The sequence below is a fragment of the Malaclemys terrapin genome, chromosome 17 (genome assembly GCF_027887155.1).
Source record: "Malaclemys terrapin pileata isolate rMalTer1 chromosome 17, rMalTer1.hap1, whole genome shotgun sequence".
Taxonomy (NCBI): domain Eukaryota; kingdom Metazoa; phylum Chordata; order Testudines; family Emydidae; genus Malaclemys; species Malaclemys terrapin.
Genome location: NC_071521.1, coordinates 25,132,867 through 25,138,866, shown reverse-complemented (window position 1 = coordinate 25,138,866; position 6,000 = coordinate 25,132,867). Strand labels below are relative to the sequence as shown.

The 6,000-nt window shown below is 49.7% G+C and overlaps 1 protein-coding gene across 2 annotated transcripts in view; it reads left to right on the top strand.

The window, feature by feature from the left end:
• Positions 1-4,856: 4,856 nt before the first annotated feature.
• The window catches only part of LOC128825150 (ectonucleoside triphosphate diphosphohydrolase 8-like), a 69,414-nt gene continuing 68,270 nt past the window's right edge, over positions 4,857-6,000 (top strand). For both annotated transcript variants that reach the window (XM_054007310.1, XM_054007309.1), the window contains exon 1: positions 4,857-4,917. The gene's annotated coding sequence lies outside the window, so the exon portion shown is untranslated. The remainder of the gene's footprint in view (positions 4,918-6,000) is intronic.

Sequence of the window (6,000 nt, the reverse complement as noted above, 5' to 3'; positions counted from 1 at the left end):
ACAATACTCCAGCTGAGGCCTAACCAGAGCAGAGTAGAGCGGAAGAATGACTTCTCATGTCTTGCTCACAACACGCCTGTTAATACATCCCAGAATCATGTTTGCAGTAAGGCATTTACAAAAGGTAGATCGTGCCAAACCAACCTGATCTCCTTCTTTGAGAAGGTAACAGATTTTTTGGACAAAGGAAACGCAGTGGATCTAATTTACCTTGATTTCAGCAAGGCATTTGATACAGTTCCACATGGGGAATTATTAGCTAAATTGGAAAAGATGGGGATCAATATGAAAATTGAAAGGTGGATAAGGAACTGGTTAAAGGGGAGACTACAACGGGTCATACTGAAAGGTGAACTGTCTGGCTGGAAGGAGGTTACTAGTGGAGTTCCTCAGGGATTGGTTTTGGGACCAATCTTCTTTAATCTTTTTATTGGCACAAAAAGTGGGAATGTGCTAATAAAGTTTGTGGATGACACGAAGCTGGGAGGTATTGCCAATACACAGAGGAACCGGGATAACATACAAGATGATCTGGATGATCTTGTAAACTTGAGTAATAGTAATAGGATGAAATTTAATAGTGAAAAGTGCAAAGTCATGTATTTAGGGATTAATAACAATATTTTTTGTTATAAACTGGGGACTTATCAGTTGAAAGGGACAGAGGAGGAGAAAGATCTAGGTGTATTGGCTGATCACAGGATGACTCTGAACCACCAATGTGATGTGGCCGTGAAAAAGTCCCAGGATGCATCAGGCGAGGTATTTTACATAGACAGGGGAAGTGTTAGTGACATTGTACAGGATATTGGTGAGACCTCATCTGTAATACCGTGTGCAATCCTGGTCTCCCAGTTTAAGAAAGATTAATTCAGACTGAAACAGGTGCAGAGAAGGGCTACTAGGATGATATAGAACTGTAAAACCTACCTTATGAGAGGAGACTCAACCAAAAGAGGCTGAAGGGAGATATGATTGCTCTCTATAAATACATCAGAGGGATAAATACCAGGGTGTGGCAGGAATTACTTAAGTTGAGCACCAATGTGGACTCAAAAACAAATTCATATAAACTGGGCATGAACAAGTTTAGTCTTCAAATTAGGCTAACGTTTCTAAGCATCAGAAAAATGAAGTTCTGGAACAGCCTTCCAAGGGGAGCAGTGGGGGCAAAACAGCTGACTTCAAGACTGAGCTTGATAAGTTCATGGAGGGGGTGGTATGATGGCATGTATCTGATCTGCGACTGCTAGCAGCAATATCTCCAATGGCTGGAAATGAGACACTAGATGGGGAGGGCACTGAGTTACTACAGAGAATTCTTTCCCAGCTGTTTGGCTGGTGGGTCTCGCTGACATGCTCAAGGTTTAACTGATCGCCATAGTTGGGGTCAGGAAGGAATTTTCTCTGGGTCAGATTGGCAGAGACCCTGGCGGGTTTTCACCTTCCTCTGCAGCATGGGGCATGGGTCACTTGCAGGTTTAAACAAGTATAACTGGTGGATTCTCTGTAACTTGCAGTCTTTAAACCATGATTTGAGGACTTCAGTAACTCAGCCAGAGGTTAGGGGTCTGTTACAGGAGTTGGTGGGTGAGGTTCTGTGGCCTGCAATGTGCAAGAGGTCAGACTAGATGATCAAGATGGTCCCGTCTGGCTTTAAAGTCAAGAAGTCTATGAGGAACTCAGCTGGCTCTGGGTATGGTCACTGAGCAACCTAATGAGCTTGGCTGGGCCCAATAAATGGTCATTAAGTGACCGTGCTACCTGATTGGACAGAATGGCCAACAGCTCGCCCTTTAGCCTTGTAGCAACAGCAGCCCAGTGGCTGCTCAATGCATTCCATGCCTGCAGCTATGCCAGACTTGCTTCCTGTACCAGCCCTACTCCACCCTGTCGCTGCTCCCACTCCTGCTCCTGCCCTAGTCTCTGCCTTCCTCAGAACTCCTGACTCTGACTTGGCTTATCTCCTGACCATGACTCTGGCTCTGCCCTCCGAATCTGTTCCAACCACTAGTCCAGACTCCCATTCTGACTAGTAGCACTGCCTACACTCCTGTGTTTGACAAGAAGCCTAACTTCTGGGAGCATGCAAATCCCCGACCAAATCAGTTGCTTTATGAAGATGATCTCCAAACCAGCTACATATGGAGATTCCATGGAGCAGTTTCTAAAGACTGTTGCCTAATAACAGGTTTAGCTGTATGTGCTCCCTGCTCCCAATGACCAACCTTAACAGAGCATCGAGAACTCTGCTAATGTACAATATGTTTACACACACACACACACTCTCTCTCTCTCTCTCTCTCACACACACTCTCTTTCTGGCCCCAAAGTCTATGGGTCCTTTAATGCAGAGATCCCTTGCTCTGCTGGTGTTGACACAATGCTGCACCCTGCGTGGGTGACACTGACAACCAGCCACAAAACCCCACTGCAGGAGATGACAGGCATATGTGATAGAACTGAGATGGGTGTTAAAGCTGTTGAGACTTCCCCATCCACCAGTTTGCTTTTAGGGACTCCCCAGCCAAACCCAGAAGGGCTCTGCTGCCACTTGCTTTGGTTCTGTCACTAGTGTGAGGGTTTCCTCGGGCAATATTGTTTAATCACCATTCAGTAGAAATTATGAGGCGCCATAGCTGCTGCTTACACAATGCGTTATAGTTTCGAAGTACAGCATCAAATTAACTGAAGTGTAAAGATCAGAATTTGCCTAAATCCAAAGCCACAGGAGGGTTCTCTGTCCCTGAACCCATAACCCTCACAAGGACCCACGCCTGCCCATCACCCAGCAGCGAGAGGTGCTGAACCCCTGCTGGCACAATGGATATCCCGCTACATCACAAGCTGAGGTCCTGGGCAAATGAGCTCACAAATGCACCTGCTTTGACATTTGCCAGGCAAGACTGAGGAGCTGAGCCAGCAATCTCCCACTGTCCTGTGCCTTGGCATCATCCCAGTCAGATAGAGGTGCTGATCCAGAGGCCTTGCCGAATTCTGGGAATTCACATAAGTCCAGCAAACTCTAGGTGCTGAGCCAGTGACCAGGCAGGGTAAGTCTACACGGCAATTAAAAATGCATGGCAGGCCCATCCAGCTGACTCGGGCCCTTGGGGCTTAGGCTAAGGGGCTGTTTAATTGCTATATAGACATTGGGGCTCGGGCTGCAGGCCGAGCTCTGTGGCCCTCTCACCTCACATGGTCCTAGAGCCTGGGCTGCAGCTTGAGCCAGAACATGAACACCTCAATTAAACAGCCCCTTTAGCCCAAGTCAGCTGCCCCAGGCCACTGTGGGTTTTTAACTGAGTGCAAACATACCCACAGGGGCCTGTGCTTTGGCACAGGCCCAGCACGTTAGAGCTGTTGAGCCAATAACCTTTCATGGGCCTGAGCTTTGCCATCAGCCCAGCATGCTAAGCTGGTTCAGCTGGGGCTGGGCTCGGAACTGGGGGTCAGGGCTGTGGGGGGCGCTGGGCTCGGGGGGTGCCTGGCTCAGAGGGGCTTACCCCCGCCTCCCAGAGCCTCAGCAAGTCGCGTCCGGGAGCTCCTGCCGCTCGGCCCGCCGGAGCTCACAGCCCCGCCCCCTTACCATGCGACTCTGAGCGGGAGGACCTCAGGCCCTGCCCGAGCCACGCCACTGCAGCGGTGTCTGGGGCCGCTCCTGGACGTGGCGCGCTGAGGCGCCGGGGGATGGGGAAAGGTGGAGGCGGGGGGAGCCTCCGACATTCTTGTGGGGGCCCCTGCGGGACCCGGGGCCTGGGGCAAATTGCCCCACTTGCCCCCCCCTCTGGGAGGCCCTGGTCTGGCCAGTAGTCTGCATCCAGCATGTCTGAAAGGAGCTGCTCTCTTAAGGATAGAGTTGTTCTCTCTACACCTATTTCTCGTGGGGAGTGTTGCCAGTGTCAGGAGATCTCAATAATATTCAGAACCAAATTCACCCAGGTGTAATTGCATTGAAGTCACTGGAGTTACTCCCAGGGATGAATTAGATCCTTAGTGCTTACATAGCACTTCAGAATATTGATCATTAATGAATTGTCAATAATAAATAACCAATTCACTGATAACCAATAAATGATACTGATTTTAACTCTGATTATATGTCTAGTGAGAAGGGTTAGCAATTGCAACCCTGAATCGAAGTCCCCTTTTTGTACCAAGCCCCTTGGCACTTCAGTGCGTGCTGAGCTCACAGTGGAAAGTGGACTGTGGGCAGCCACAAGTCTGCCCCGTAGACAGGTGCTACATGAGCTATTTGGCAGTATTAGTGTCTGCTGAATGGGACCAAGAATGGGAACAGTGTGTGTGGGGGGCGAAGCCTGCAGGTCAGGACAGAGGTGAGCTGGCAGAGCTCTGGGGAGTGGGAGGAACTGTGAACATGGGACCAGCAAGGCTGGTGGGTTAGCAAAGAGGCGCATTGGCAGGTCCGTGAGGTCCCTTGGCTGCGATGTGCCTGGGTTCCCATGATGCGATTAGCCCCTCGCTGTTGCATGCATTACATTCACCCACCTCATTTACACACAGCAAGAGTCAAAGAAAACAAACATCTCATTTTAAACCTGTCAAGGAAATAGTGGGGTTTTCTTCTGCAAATGAGGCTATTGTGAGCTGATATGCTCCAGAGAAGCGTCATCACAGGAGCAGAAAGAGACCTGCCTGTTAATAAACAGACGGGGCAGGATATGACAAAGGGGTGTGTCAGGCAGGCACTGTATGGCAAGTAAAGATACTGCCATTGGGGGGGGGCAGGGGATAGGCTGATTGGCTGAGTAACTCTGTACGTGCCATCCACATTGTACAGCTGCAGAGTTGGATTAAAACTTCGCTGTGTTTACTTGCCAACAGATTCTCCAGCTGTGCGTTGTCAGCTCTCACAGGGCGGACTGTGCTCCCCAGTACTGCGCTGCGAAGGCAAAGGTAAGCTGAGAACCTCCTTCTGTCTTTCTGAATGCTCTGTGCAGTGATTTGTTATACTGCAGCACAACAGAGAAGTGACTTGCTTTAGGACTGGCTGCCCCAGGATCACAGCTCAGACCCAGCATCCTGCTGTGTTTACACCTGGGGAGAGTATAGAGCAGCATTTCATTACTTATTTCTCGTCCTATGGCTCAGTGGCATGAATGCAGTGGAATCATTCCTCCTCTAGAGGAACCATGTTTATCTCCAAACAACTGCACTCCCCACGGAGATTCTCCCACACTGGAGTTGCAGTCTGTGCAGTGTCCCACAATGAAATAGTTCAGGGCTGGTTTCCTTTCACTCCACCCAGAGTGTCAGCCCATGCATGCTCACAGGGAGCCTTTCCAGCATCTTGGAAGATGCTGAGGCACTAGAAACATTTCTCTCTCCTTCCTGGAGCAGAATGCTGTGTAAAGAAGTCTGTCCTCTCTGTGGTCCCTTCTTGTCTGGTTTCAAAGCTCCCTTGACCAGGATGGTCCCCCGGTCACGTCTGGAGGGTCGAGGCATGGTTACCATCAGTTACAAACAGGAAGAAATATGTTTGCTTGTTTCCTTCATTTGCAGACTCCCCATGACAGCAAGTCAATAAAGGGTTCCTATTCCAAGGTAGAGCTTTCTGAGGCCAGAAGTTACTTAATGGCCAGGTGAGGAGCAGGAGACTTGCCACATTTCCTCTGTCTCTGCATCCTGAGATGTTAACTAAGGGTGCCTGGCTGGCTCCAAGGGCAGTACATGGGAGCTGCAATGCATGTACTTAAGGGCCAATGTTGCCAAGTAAATATAAAAAACCTAGGGGCTTGATTATGTTGTTTAGACACAACCCTGAGTAAGGGGATGTGCAGAGCCCAGCTTCCCCCAGAGAAACATGGGGAGGTTTGTGCCTCAGCGAACAAATTGCTGCACAGGGGGTGGCACGTAATGCACATCTTGGTGCATGCTGCTCATGTGACACCCATGGGCTGATGCACAGGGAACACAATGTATTGGGGCTTTGACTCCTCCCCACCCCTTTGTAGGACTTATGCCCCATCCCTGGTGTCC